We start from the raw sequence: 16,116 nt of genomic DNA on the forward strand, positions 1-16,116 counted from the left end.
ACCTTGGATTCTCTCACTCGTATTTCGCACTCTCTGAAAGTTTGAATGCTCGGTGAATTGAAAAAGAGGGAAAATCAATGATTTATAATGTCTTTTCTTCCAACAACCGCAATAAATTCTCGCCAGTTAAGTGAAACTTAACACATCTACTGGTAGAGAAGAAGTCCATCTTCTCACCATCAACTGAGGGTAAACTTGCACGATTTTCAACTTGTTGCAATACCCCCAAGGGTTAATTTTTCAGTTGGATGAAGAGTCTCTTGTCGGTGGAGTAATACTCTATTCTATCGGTGAAGGAATAGTCTCATCAACATTCTGATCTGTCTTTCTAATCCATTGTCTTGAAAATTATTGCTTTACCTCATCAACCTTCTCTTTGCCTTTCAAAATGGGTCCTTTATTGTTTGTCGGTGAAGTCTTGCTTCTACAAAATTTTGCAATATGTCCAATCTTGTTACAAGCATAACAAGTCACATTATTCTTCTGAATATCCTTTCCATATCCTATGTCGGTTTGTGTTCTGTATTGATTAGATAAGTGCCCAAATCTTCCACAAACATAACATCTTACATTCATTTAGAAGTTTTTTGAATTGTGACCAATTTTGTTGCATCTGGAACATTGGCCAGTGGGTGCATTAAAGTTTTGATTGTTTCTAGATCTACACTGATTTTCTCTATGACCATACTTGTTACAGTTAAAGAATTTCCCATTAAATTTGTAAGAATTAGGTTGTCTTACCGGTTTACTGTGATCATGATTGTTTGCAGTGTCAGAACTTTCTCCAACTTCAAATCCAAGTCCATTAGTGTCTCCATTAGGTTTTTGACTTTTCAGCATACCATCAAGTTCTTCTGAACTTTTCTTGAATTTCTCTTTATGTTGATTTGTATTAGCAAACTCATTTTCTAGAATTCCCTTTTGTCTCATAAGTTCAATTTTATCATGTTCCATGTGAATCAAAGTTGTCTTCAACATATTATTTTCATGACTGAGTCTTAGATTTTCATTTCCAACATCATTGAGTCTTCTAGTCAAGTCATCTTCATTCTTCTTTCTATCTTCAATGTCTTTACAAAATCTCATAGTCATGTCTTGCATTTCATTCCTCAAAGTCATGTTTTCTTGCCTCATCATGTTTACAAGCTCATTAAGAGTTTCATTTTCATCATCATCACTCTGAATCTTCTCATGAAGTTCTTTTCTCTTATTTCTAGCAATAGTGAGATTCTCCTGAAGTCCTTGAATGAATTCTTGTGCAGTCCTCAGATCATCTTCAAGTTTGATATTTTTCAACTTCTCTGCATCATAGTCCACAATAGCTCCTTCTAATTGCTTTCTTAAGTTCTCCATCTGTACCGGTGTCAGAATCTTCCTCAAGCTATTAGACTTTTGAAAATAGAGGACCAAGCTCTGATACCAATTGTTAGGATTAATGACAGTCCCAAAGATAGTGAGAGGGGGGGTGAATCAATATCTAACTGGTTAAAAGAATATTTAACCTTATTAAGTATTTTGCATTCCAAAATAGTGTACCAGTAAACAAGAATTGATGCAATAAATAGGAATAGTAAAGATAGCATAGAAAACACACCATAACACAATATGTTTAACAAGGAAACCCGGTGTGATAAAAACCTCAGTGGGATTTGTGACCCACAATATTCACTCACTGGCCAATGAATGGATATTACTTACAAGAGGGGCCTGCACATGCAGGAAGGCCAACTGCCTAGAGCTCACTGCTCAATTACAAATGGAAGTCTCACTAACTTACAAATGGATTTCATAATCCAATATAATGTACTACTACAGTTCAGCATCTTCTATGCCAGGTTCAGTGCCGGTTTAAGCTCATGCTATAATCATAAACCTTATACAAAATCTGCCTTAATATTCGCTCATCACTTCTCTACATCCATATTGCTTATGTAAATGATTTACAAGATCTCATCAATATATGAGTCTATTACAATATGCCATGTCGGCTTTACAAAATATATTTACAATTAAATACAATAAACAAAAGTTTGTTCCTGTCAGCTAGGGTGTCGGTATACATTCTTGCTGCCAGTGAAGTGTCTATTGGTGCCAGTGTCTGCCGGAGATTTACTAGATGAATTCTGGGTGGCTGCTTGTAGGTTTCTGGTAGGTTGCCATCAATGACAACATCATCATTTCCCATTAGAATGTAGAATGCCAACAAAATCTTGTTTGGCATTAGTATTTTCATCACAGAAATTAAGGCACTACATGTTAGAACATTCTATTAAGTTGGTGGCTAAGATTGATCCGCTCAAATACCTTCTCAGCAAAGAAACACTTATAGGAAGATTGGCTAAATGGGTCATGGTTCTTACAAAATTTGATATTGAATATATAGAGCGCAAACATATCGAAGGACAAGTCATTGCAGATCAACTTGTTGATGCTCCGCTTGAAGACAATCAACCTTTGCACATAGAATTTTTGGATGAATCCATCATGCATGTAGTACCCCTCCTTGATTGAACTCATTAGACTCTTATTTTACTATTGCTTACTTTCAGTGGATACATTACTAAGATGTGTTATTCAGACTTATATGACATTATTTCATGCTTTATCTGGATATGAGATGCATAAATTATTTGTAGTATTTCAGTACTTGTGATTTACGGCATTTTATGGATTATTTCTATGTACTGACACTTTACTTTATCTGTGCAATGTGAAACTATATGTTGCGTGTCTGCGAGTGTATTAGATGCAAGGGGACGATTTTCCTTCACTCACTCCGGTGAGATAGGGAATGTCATGATTCTCCTTCATCAGTGTGCATGTCATGTTTTCTATATTGTATATATGCATGTGTGGTTCGGTGATGCAGGATATTGCAAGTACAAGTATCGGGTAGGTACGGGGTATCGTCTCCACCTAGCTTCACAGGTCTGAGCGTGCCTTATATTTGTCCGATGGAAGTGGAGGAGGCAGTAGTTGACCCTACTTTACTCTGTTACACTCTTGTGAGTGTCGTCAGTTGGTCGTCCCATCAGTTTGTTCAGTGTTCGTATTTTGTTGTTTGACTTTTTATGAGTCTTTGCTTGGGGTTTGCTCAGTTTGTGTGTTTAGTGGATTTAATTAATTAATTAAATTTATGAAGTTATCTCATAGTTGGTATTTTTGGAATTATGATTTTATGCATTGAGATTTTAAATTTGATTAATTAAAAGAAGTTATTAAATTAAGTTGCAAGTTGCATTATATTAGAAATATATCCTATTTAAATTTTTAGTGAAAAATAAATTAGATTAATTTCATTTATTATTCCTAGATTTAAAAAATAAATAAATAAATAAATAAATAAATAAATGAATAAAAGAATAGATTAGAATTAAAGTATTACTTTATTTTCTTTTTTTTTTAAATTAATTAATTTGCATGAGAAAAGAAAATAAAAGAAAAAAGGCTATGATTTTTACTTATTGCATGTTAATTTATTCCTTTGGTGGGAATTAGAAAAGAAAATAAAATTGCTTTTAATACTAAAATTAAATATTAGTTTTTTTGCGAAAAATATGTGCAACCTAAAATTTTAGGTTAAAAGGGAATATATCTTTTTCTTTTGGGAGTCACGAGAAGGAGGCAGAGATTTTGGGAAGAAAAAAATATTTTGGAAGCAATATTTTATTGAAGAAGAAATTATCAAAGGATTGCTGGTAAGGGGGATTGGCTTGGAAACCCTGTTGCAGGACAGAGCTCATCCACATGAATCTTCCAGGAAAGCTTTACAGGTTGGATTGCTTTGTCTGGTGTTCTTTTGTCTTCTTTAAATAAAATTAATTTAGTTGTTTGAATCTCCAATCTCTGTTGTGGAGATTCTCATGTTTATTGATTCTTTCCTATATGTTTTAGTTTTGGTGTTGTGAAAATTCATAGGGGGTTATGCTGGCAAAATTTTGCCAGATTTACCCTCCTCTGTTCTGTTGTTCACCAAAAGTGATAACCCAAGAACACCTGCAAATCTTTCTATGAAATGGCCAATTTCAGTCTACAAAACACATCAGGGCTTGGACAACATAACATAGGACCCTAATTGATCCTCCTGCACTTCAGGTTCTGCTAGACCTAGGGGGGGACACCCTCTTGATGCACTAAATACAACAATTACAGACACATAACTGCATCAACATTAAGCAGATAGATCATTTCACAAGCTCAACAGGTTAGGAAACATTACAGATTGGCTAGATCTGTATAAACAATAGGATGAAACAGAGCTTGGAAAGAATGGAACACAAACACCCCTAAACATGAAGGGAAAATAGATTTATCTTTTAAAATGTTGATCTGAAACCATCCCTAAACTTGCAAGACCAGTGCCTTGTTCATTGGGCAATAGAGTTACAAACAGAACTACAAATATGAATCATAGATGCAAATTTGTTTTCCTTAAACAAGATATTCATGCACCAATACCTGATATTAATGCACTATTTGATTCATTCACAAATTTATCAGATCTGCAAATACATTTCATCATTTATGACTGACTATAGAATTTAAAACCTTCCTTGAAGGATACCTATAAACAGTCACACAACCTCCTTGAGATGACAAATTTCATCCTCCTTGAGGATTGAATTCATAATAATGAAAAAACATATCACAGAGACAATATCATGGGAATTTTACTCATGCCTGACACAAGTAAGACCTGCAACTAGAAAAAAATCTGTCATCCTGCAATGTAGCCTCTATACCCTGAGTAGATCCATAGAACTTTACAAGTTTGGGTCAAGAATTTCAGAAAATGGAAGCCATGAAAACTGGAGCACTTCCTCACAGAATTCTGGAACCCTTACAACTGAGAAGAATGGGGAATAAAAAGAGGAGGGAAGAAAAACAAATTCACAACTGAAAACTGCCAAGTGTCTCTCCTCCCTAACTGAATTTTGTTCCCGTGAAAACTGCATCCAAAATATCTCACATTTTCCAAAATTAACTTCATAATCGGATTCCTCGCTCCGAGAGCTTTCCGAAAATATATAACACTTTACACTTTGGCCCAAAATTGAGTCCTGGGCGAATTAATTCCCCAATATGCTCGAACATTTAAATTTTTCATTTATTTATATAGTCTAAAACTATATAATAAACAATTTTAAATTTAAATTTTTTGCCTCCATTTGTGCTCGGATGCCTTGCCACGTGGCGGCCTCTGATTGGTCGATGGGGTTGATCGGATGCCACCTGGGATGACACCTCATCATCGCCGCGTCATCTACTTCGTCATTGCCACCTGGCCGCCACGTCATCGCCACTGGGCTGCCACCTGTGCGCCAATGTGTGCCACCTCACCGGGACCCGCCTGCTGGACCGCTGACTGTACCCGCCACCTACGTGCCACGTGGACGGCTCTCATTTACTCTCGCTATTTTGCGGGGTTTAAACTTCGTGCATCTTCCTTCGCAAAATAGCGCGAGCCATCGATCTCTCTCGAACTTGCTCGCTCTTTAACTCGGCCTTCGTCTGCAAAATTTTGCCTTTTTGCCTCGGGAAGCGTGCCTGCGTGGGGTCCACTTTGTTTTCGTCTAGTCAATTCTTCCTTTGCCTCAGGAAGCGTGCTCACACGTGGGCCCGCCTTGAGCGCCCATGGGCACCTTGTGTCAAAAGCCTTTAAGGCTTAGACATTATAATACTGTGCGCTTTTGCATATAAACATTAAAAAAGAACATTTCCCAGTACATGTGGGATAATGATGTTAATCCTGTAGCTGCACTTTGAAGCAATTTCTTTGACTTTTAATGGCTGGCAACACATTTGTTTAAAATCTTCTCAGCTTCCTTCAACTTCCCACTCATTTCTAAGTCTCTCATCTCCCAATAACTCAAACAATCGATCTGGAGAAACGGGAAGCCATATAGATGTTGCTGCACTGAGAATTACACCTGTAGGCTCTCCAGGACTATCAACATTCTTCCTTGTCATTACATGGATATCGTCCTCACCATTACCATTACCATGAGAAAGTTTAGTCCAAGACTACCTGTTAGATGCACTCACTCCACTACAGAATTTGTTTGTCATCCTCTCAGCAAGTTTCATCATGCTCCTGTGGCCGCAGTAATATCTCTGGCAGGAATAGGAGTGTTCGTTGCTGCAAGGAATGCAATCCTTTCACACTGGCGCTGCAGTGTTGCAAGCCAACGTTGTGCTCCAAAGGCCATCCCACTATTTACCACTGAACAAAATATCCTGTGCACCCCAATATTATCATGTTCTGCATGCTCCACCCATATAATCTTTGAACGGCCATTTGGCATATCCCTTAGCAGGCAACCAGATGGGCATTTCCTGCATTTGACTAAAGATGCATCTGGGTTGTTTAAAAGGCAATCCACTGAAACATCGACTACACCCCACGGGCCATCATCGTGCTGTTTGCAGAATCTGGCAAAATAAATCTCTTGTGTTGGAACAAGAGGTGACAGAACTTGCAATTCAGCATACATTAGTTGCAATGCACCATTCCTTAATGCAAGTCATTCTGGTGGTGGCTTCTTGAGTACTGGTCCACTTGGAGCTGCAGCAGCATTTGACAAATGATCTCTTATATAGTACATAAATCTCAACATTTCCTCCAATGTATCTCTTGATAACTGGAACTTGATCTCTATTTATCCGGATGAAGACTTTGTATAACTTGAAGCTCAAGGTTAATCACAGCCACTCGATTTGCAGGTGTGTTTTTGTTTAACATAGCTTCCAAACAGCTATGTAGCTCGCACCACAATATTGCACGCAACGTTTTGGATGCGGCTTGCATTATCTTCTCCCACCATACTCCACGCAAGGGAAGAGCTATGAAGTGCGAGGGGGGAGTATGAACTGGAACCACCGCTGGAGAACACACACACCACGCTGCGATAGGGAGGGAGAACGTTGGAATTTCAATGCCATTGTTGTTTTCCACGTCCCTCCCCAATCTCATACGCTGCTCCAGAGGTTTTTACACAGGGCCATTAACTAGAATTTTAGTGCATTCTCTCAGCCACGCTGCAGAGAAGTCTTTGACATTGTCTAGAATGTCTTTGCAGCCCTTTCCTCATGATCAAACTCAGAAATAAATATAGCCTTCATAGAGGGCACTATGTCAACTTAATATTGTTTCCAGTTCCTCTGGATAGGAAACCATATACACCAAAGCTGCTACGTTCATATTGTTTTCAGTCACTATTGTATCTTTTACATTCATTCTTTGTTCACCTGTAAAGTGGTTAGCCTAGCAGATTTAAAAGACTGGATAGAGTATCAGGTATCATCACATCTTAGAGCTGCTTTTATTTTCTTGGTAGTACATGAAATGAGATCATTGACAGTCTTCACAGATTCCATGGTCAGTTTGGCGGTGGGCAGATTGTTCACCAAAATTTGAAATGCAATAGTCAAGAGAGATCCTCCCACAGGAGGGTTGCTGTGAGGCCTGCATTCAGGTCCATCTGGAAGAATAGCAAAACCTGAAGGAAGGAGAGCTACATTGTTGGATTCCTGACCATTCATAACTTGATGAATGGCAGGGATGTCAACTGGAGTATAAACCACTATCGACCCATAACTGTCTCTTCTACTCTCTTGGAGGATTAATGTGTTGCTTCCACTGTCATTTGTTGCACTAAGAAGAGAGACACTATTGCCTCGATCTTTTCCTTTGGTTATGTTGGTAATTCCTTGCATTGGGTTTCCACTGGAGAGTATATCCCAACTTTATTGCTCCCAAAATCAGACACAGTGATACATTGGTACATTTGATATTTCTCTGAAATTTTTTGAGGTTTAAAACTAATATGCAAGACATACACCATCAATCCATTAACGACCAATAAACTGGAGTCACCTCTCACCATCCCACTGGCGAATTGCAATCAAGCCAGGTTGGGCCCCAAAGTGGGTCCAACCAAAAAAATTTTTTCGTTTTCATACAACTGGCCTCTGGAATATCTTCACGGACCTCAAATATACCTTTGGGAACGATCGGCATCGTTTTTGGATCATAAAATTGTATTTTGCAACTTTCAGGCAATTACGCCACAATTTTTGCATTTAATCGTGAAGACGTAATTTTCAAACCTGTCAAAACACCTTTCTGGAGCTCGCCATCTGACAGGCGTGTACTTTGATATACAAGGATGACATTTACCAAACGGTTTCTCAAGACAAGTCCCGAGCGAAGAGATATTAATTTCCGAAAACGGCCAACTGGCTTTGTCGACACTGTGGACCTGATGAAGTCAATGTCCTGGCAACACATAACGCCTTTCTCAAAAATATGAAACGACCTCCGTAGGCCCTTAAATTTGGAACACAGGTACCTTTAAGTACGTATTAAATCTTTGAATTCTCAATTCGATCACCAGACTGACAGGATGCAAATGGCATGCACACAAAAATGGCTACATTGATTAATCTAACACTGGAGTGCGGATAACACTGGAGTGCGGATAACTGAAAATGATGGCAAAATAAGCTCTTTTGAAAACCGATCAAATGGATTGGTAGAGCCTTGAAATTTGAAACGTAGCTCATCATTTATACCAACATCAGCCCAGAACAAACATTATGGCATGACGCTTACTGAGGCAACTTTTACACTTATGCGAAACAGGGCTCCGACTAGCTGTCGAAACAGGGACTTGCCAAAACACACAAACTGCAAACGGAATCGGCTTCAAAAACTGAGCAAATGGATTCGTTAAGACTTGAAAATTTGCGAGCTGACTCACATTTATACATAGAATTGAATCCACTTTGAATTTCTTCATGACGATCAACAGGGCAAAAGATGTAATCGCTCAAAGTAGGCTACTCAATAAAATCTGCATTTGTGCCTAAAATGCACTTCCAGCTCACCCCTCAAAATGGGTACCTCATAAACTTATCCAAATTGAATTCTGAAAGTTGCACATCACTGAATAGGCCAAATGAAAGGTGTGGGACATGAATCCCGAGCCTTACCCTTTGAAAATCAACTGGCTCCATTTTACCCCCTTGCTAACTAGGCCCTTCAAACCGACCCGTTTAGGTATGCAGAGCAAATTTTTGGATTGGGCCTCTAAACTTGACTCAATTTTAATTAGTCCCAACAGTGGCTCTGACTGGGGATGGTTGATTACAAGATCAACACAAGAATCCAAATATCTTTGGCTAAGCAGACCACCCAAAAATGGATCATTCTTCTCTTCATTCTTCTCTTCTCATCTCTTTTCAAAACAGGGCTTCCTTATTCTACCCAAACAGGAGGGCACCTTATTGAAAACCACACGACCGAAACAAAGCGACTGTACAAGAGATACAAACATGCTTGAAACTGAATACAAGCTGCTCAATCAATTTTAGCATTTACCTCTGTCAAAAATCTGATTTTCATCACTTGATACCATGATCCAAATAAAGGCACCTTCCAGTAACAATTGAGCATAGCTTTTAAAATCCACCTCTTTTGTAATCACACACTACTTCAACACAAGTAAAACCATGAAACAAATCACCATAGAGGCATTCCCTCAAGCGGCAATACACTTCACTATCCCGATCAATTCTACCATTTGCAAGGACATGATCATGCTGAACTCTAAAAGTAAAACATTCATTTTCAATATTGTAAAACTCATCAGCACATACTTTATTATCATTTAAATCAATAGAATGAGGGATACTACAAACCAACTGGTGCAAACAAGGAACACGAATATTACAATCTGGATGTGATACTTCACTATGCTAATCACACCTCATATTATCCTTGCTTATCAAACTGAAAACCTCTGCGTTCTCAACATCCCATTCATGAAAAAGAATACATACCTCTGGCTGAAGCAAATCCTCAGCTAAATCTTCTTCATCTAAACTTATGTCTACCTGAAACACTTCCATTTGTGGTCTGAAAAAGTCATAACATAACCCATGCCTCTTGTCTTCATCATGAAGTAAATTCTTACAACCCATGCTACTGTTGTTCGGAACTACATCGGCATTACAAATTTGTTCCGCACCAGGGGAAGCTTCATCATTCTCATCAATGAAATCAGCACCATGGATATTTGTATCAAAAGCAAAGAATTCCAAATCCGTTTCAAGCATATTATCAACATTCACATCCTCATCATGGTACTTGAAATTCTGAAAGCATTCAAGTGTGAGTTCATTTAAATCTGAAAATAGAACATTACCAGCACTATCACATACATCCTTATCTTCAAAAACACTTTCGTTTTCAGATTCATAACTAAGGTACATAATTTGATTTTCTATTACATCATCTTCACAAGATGAATAATAAGAATTCTTATAACCACTTTCAGCTGAATAACTGGCATTCATTTGCTGATCGAAAGAAAGTGAAACACTTGTGCCAAGATCGTCCTCATCCTGAAATTGATCTTGATTGTTCACTTGCATACCTTCAGGGTGCTGGGAATAAAACTCATTATCCTCATAATCAGCAACACCACCCCACTCTGAAACACATTCATCACTGGGTATACTTGCACTAAACACATTATCAACATTATTCACAATTTCATTTTCAGATTTATTAGACTTAACCAAAATCTGATTTTCATCATATTTCACAATTTCACTTACGTAATCAGCAACATTTGGTAATCCTTCAATATTTGGTATTTGAACATCAAATACATCAGCAACATTTAAAGATAAATGGTCATCATCACCATAATTTTCATTATTGTTAACCTTAGCAGATGCATGATTAACTTGATAATTTGCAGTCACATAGTCAGCATAACCGACATACAAATCAAATGGTACATATCCCTTGTATATATCAATCTTTGCATCAGCATTATCACAACATTGCACACTAATCATTCCATCATCACTGTGAGAAGAGACCGACATTAATAGTGGAAGATCTTGACTCTCATTCAAATTTGAAGCACATGCATCAACAAGATCATTCGGAACTGCGGAGCTGGATGTACCTGAACAAGGAATGATTGGTTGAACTTCACATGGTATTTCGCCATTGAAGGCATTTTGATAAGAAACTACAGCAGACACAGATCTCTTGGCTATCCCGAATTTCAAATTATTTTCAATGTCCCTAGTTGTGTTAAAGGCTTCATACAAAGTCTTAGGTTCTTTGTTCCTCAATAGGAAACCCATCTTCTTATCAAAAGCACTCATATAAATATCCAGACATACCATATCATCAAACTTATACTTTCTAGAAATTTTAGCCAATGCTTGTGAAAATATGATGTTGAATGTTGGTACCAATTCATCTTTCCTGATTTGTATATAAGTGAATTCTTTCAACAAGTCGGAATCACTCACCTTCTCATCGAATTGATCCATGAAATCTGAAACCAATTCTTCCCATGAGGTAATAGAATTCACTGGTAAAAAAGAAAACCAATCTCTTGCATCTTCTTTCAATGACTGAATAAACAATTTCATGCATACATCTTCTTGGCAAATTTCAAACTCTTCTATCAAATCTAAAAATCTTTTAACATGTTGACATGCTGATTCTGATTTCTTCCCACTGAAAATTGGCAAATACTTTCTAATTTCTGTGGGTATGGGATTTGGGTAACCCGGAATATCTCTAAAATTTAGAGCAGCATAATGGTTCATGATGAAACTTCTCCTATTATATGGTTGTTCTGGTTTACTAGGCATGGCTTTATGTGGAAATACACAAGACTGAAAAACTTCACTATTCATTTTCTTACTTCCACAAATGATTATACAATCTGGATATTTGCAGCTGTAAAACTTGTGGATCGGTAGATTTACTTCACCTTTGGCACGGTCTTTTATCACAAAGTCGCCACCTCTTGTACAGAGGATATTTTGAACAGCAGAACACCATTCAACACATATTTAAATTCTTTGTTTCTCTTTCAGTCTGGCTGCAATAAACACTCTTCCAGGCTATTTAACACTGGTATGAACCACAGAGTCGCCACCCAAATAAGGAATTGGGGAAAATTCACATACAGCTGAAAGAACTTCTCACAACTTTCAACCATGCATTCATTGTTACTCCTTCATAAAATATGACATGTAACACATATCACTCTGCAGATCTAGAACAAGGAGCATTTTCTAGCTCATAAATTCACTTTACACTCTGTGCATACACAATGGACTGACTAACTGGATGAAATTAGGCAATTTCTTTTCAGCTTCCCCAGCAGAGTCGCCATTTTTGTTGTGGTGACTCGGATGGGATAATCTCAACCTTATATGAATTAATTCTTTCTTAACCAGAGGCTCTTGACAGTTCATTTACTCCCCAGCAGAGTCGCCATTTTTGTTGTTCACCAAAAGTGATAACCCAAGAACACCTGCAAATCTTTCTATGAAATGGCCAATTTCAGTCTACAAAACACATCAGGGCTTGGACAACATAACATAGGACCCTAATTGATCCTCCTGCACTTCAGGTTCTGCTAGACCTAGGGGGGGACACCCTCTTGATGCACTAAATACAACAATTACAGACACATAACTGCATCAACATTAAGCAGATAGATCATTTCACAAGCTCAACAGGTTAGGAAACATTACAGATTGGCTAGATCTGTATAAACAATAGGATGAAATAGAGCTTGGAAAGAATGGAACACAAACACCCCTAAATATGAAGGGAAAATAGATTTATCTTTTAAAATGTTGATCTGAAACCATCCCTAAACTTGCAAGACCAGTGCCTTGTTCATTGGGCAATAGAGTTACAAACAGAACTACAAATATGAATCATAGATGCAAATTTGTTTTCCTTAAACAAGATATTCATGCACCAATACCTGATATTAATGCACTATTTGATTCATTCACAAATTTATCAGATCTGGAAATACATTTCATCATTTATGACTGACTATAGAATTTAAAACCTTCCTTGAAGGATACCTATAAACAGTCACACAACCTCCTTGAGATGACAAATTTCATCCTCCTTGAGGATTGAATTCCTAATAATGAAAAAACATATCACAGAGACAATATCATGGGAATTTTACTCATGCCTGACACAAGTAAGACCTGCAACTAGAAAACAATCTGTCATCCTGCAATGTAGCCTCTATACCCTGAGTAGATCCATAGAACTTTACAAGTTTGGGTCAAGAATTTCAGAAAATGGAAGCCATGAAAACTGGAGCACTTCCTCACAGAATTCTTGAACCCTTACAACTGAGAAGAATGGGGAATAAAAAGAGGAGGGAAGAAAAACAAATTCACAACTGAAAACTGCCAAGTGTCTCTCCTCCCTAACTGAATTTTGTTCCCGTGAAAACTGCATCCAAAATATCTCACATTTGCCAAAATTAACTTCATAATCGGATTCCTCACTCCGAGAGCTTTCCGAAAATATATAACACTTTACACTTTGGCCCAAAATTGAGTCCTGGGCGAATTAATTCCCCAATATGCTCGAACATTTAAATTTTTCATTTATTTATATAGTCTAAAACTATATAATAAACAATTTTAAATTTAAATTTTTTGCCTCCATTTGTGCTCGGACGCCTTGCCACGTGGCGGCCTCTGATTGGTCGATGGGGTTGATCGGATGCCACCTGGGATGACACCTCATCATCGCCGCGTCATCTACTTCGTCATTGCCACCTGGCCGCCACGTCATCGCCACTGGGCTGCCACCTGTGCGCCAACGTGTGCCACCTCACCGGGACCCGCCTGCTGGACCGCTGACTGTACTCGCCACCTACGTGCCACGTGGACGGCTCTCATTTACTCTCGCTATTTCGCGGGGTTTAAACTTCGTGCATCTTCCTTCGCGAAATAGCGCGAGCCGTCGATCTCTCTCGAACTTGCTCGCTCTTTAACTCGGTCTTCGTCTGCAAAATTTTGCCTTTTTGCCTCGGGAAGCATGCCTGCGTGGGGTCCACTTTGTTTTCGTCCAGTCAATTCTTCCTTTGCCTCGGGAAGCGTGCTCGCACGTGGGCCCGCCTTGAGCGCCCATGGGCACCTTGTGTCAAAAGCCTTTAAGGCTTAGACATTATAATACTGTGCGCTTTTGCATATAAACATTAAAAAAGAACATTTCCCAGTACATGTGGGATAATGATGTTAATCCTGTAGCTGCACTTTGAAGCAATTTCTTTGACTTTTAATGGCTGGCAACACATTTGTTTAAAATCTTCTCAGCTTCCTTCAACTTCCCACTCATTTCTAAGTCTCTCATCTCCCAATAACTCAAACAATCGATCTGGAGAAACGGGAAGCCATATAGATGTTGCTGCACTGAGAATTACACTTGTAGGCTCTCCAGGACTATCAACATTCTTCCTTGTCATTACATGGATATCGTCCTCACCATTACCATTACCATGAGAAAATTTAGTCCAAGAGTGCCTGCTAGATGCACTCACTCCACTACAGAATTTGTTTGTCATCCTCTCAGCAAGTTTCATCATGCTCCTGCGGCCGCAGTAATATCTCTGGCAGGAATAGGAGTGTTCGTTGCTGCAAGAAATGCAATCCTTTCACACTGGCGCTGCAGTGTTGCAAGCCAACATTGTGCTCCAAAGGCCATCCCACTATTTACCACTGAACAAAATATCCTGTGCACCCCAATATTATCATGTTCTGCATGCTCCACCCATATAATCTTTGAACGGCCATTTGGCATATCCCTTAGCAGGCAACCAGATGGGCGTTTCCTGCATTTGACTAAAGATGCATCTGGGTTGTTTAAAAGGCAATCCACTGAAACATCGACTACACCCCACGGGCCATCATCGTGCTATTTGCAGAATCTGGCAAAATAAATCTCTTGTGTTGGAACAAGAGGCGACAGAACTTGCAATTCAGCATACATCAGTTGCAATGCACCATTCCTTAATGCAAGTCATTCTGGTGGTGGCTTCTTGAGTACTGGTCCACTTGGAGCTGCAGCAGCATTTGACAAATGATCTCTTATATAGTACATAAATCTCAACATTTCCTCCAATGTATCTCTTGATAACTGGAACTTGATCTCTATTTCTCCGGATGAAGACTTTGTATAACTTGAAGCTCAAGGTTAATCACAGCCACTCGATTTGCAGGTGTGTTTTTGTTTAACATAGCTTCCAAACAGCTATGTAGCTCGCACCACAGTATTGCACGCAACGTTTTGGATGCGGCTTGCATTATCTTCTCCCACCATACTCCACGCAAGGGAAGAGCTATGAAGTGCGAGGGGGGAGTATGAACTGGAACCACCGCTGGAGAACACACACACCACGCTGCGATAGGGAGGGAGAACGTTGGAATTTCAATGCCATTGTTGTTTTCCACGTCCCTCCCCAATCTCATACGTTGCTCCAGAGGTTTTTACACAGGGCCATTAACTAGAATTTTAGTGCATTCTCTCAGCCAAGCTGCAGAGAAGTCTTTGACATTGTCTAGAATGTCTTTGCAGCCCTTTCCTCATGATCAAACTCAGAAATAAATATAGCCTTCACAGAGGGCACTATGTCAACTTAATATTGTTTCCAGTTCCTCTGGATAGGAAACCATATACACCAAAGCTGCTACGTTCATATTGTTTTCAGTCACTATTGTATCTTTTACATTCATTCTTTGTTCACCTGTAAAGTGGTTAGCCTAGCAGATTTAAAAGACTGGATAGAGTATCAGGTATCATCACATCTTAGAGCTGCTTTTATTTTCTTGGTAGTACATGAAATGAGATCATTGACAGTCTTCACAGATTCCATGGTCAGTTTGGCGGTGGGCAGATTGTTCACCAAAATTTGAAATGCAATAGTCAAGAGAGATCCTCCCACAGGAGGGTTGCTGTGAGGCCTGCATTCAGGTCCATCTGGAAGAATAGCAAAACCTGAAGGAAGGAGAGCTACATTGTTGGATTCCTGACCATTCATAACTTGATGAATGGCAGGGATGTCAACTGGAGTATAAACCACTATCGACCCATAACTGTCTCTTCTACTCTCTTGGAGGATTAATGTGTTGCTTCCACTGTCATTTGTTGCACTAAGAAGAGAGACACTATTGCCTCAATCTTTTCCTTTGGTTATGTTGGTAATTCCTTGCATTGGGCTTCCACTGGAGAGTATATCCCAACTTTATTGCTCC

General features: G+C 38.8%; 1 pseudogene; it reads right to left on the minus strand.

Annotated features, from left to right (window-relative positions):
* Positions 1-7,092: 7,092 nt before the first annotated feature.
* Positions 7,093-15,902, minus strand: LOC131040601 (homeobox-leucine zipper protein ROC5-like; annotated as a pseudogene).
* Between the last annotated feature and the right edge of the window lie 214 nt (positions 15,903-16,116).

This window comes from Cryptomeria japonica, chromosome 3 (assembly GCF_030272615.1).
Source record: "Cryptomeria japonica chromosome 3, Sugi_1.0, whole genome shotgun sequence".
NCBI lineage: Eukaryota > Viridiplantae > Streptophyta > Pinopsida > Cupressales > Cupressaceae > Cryptomeria > Cryptomeria japonica.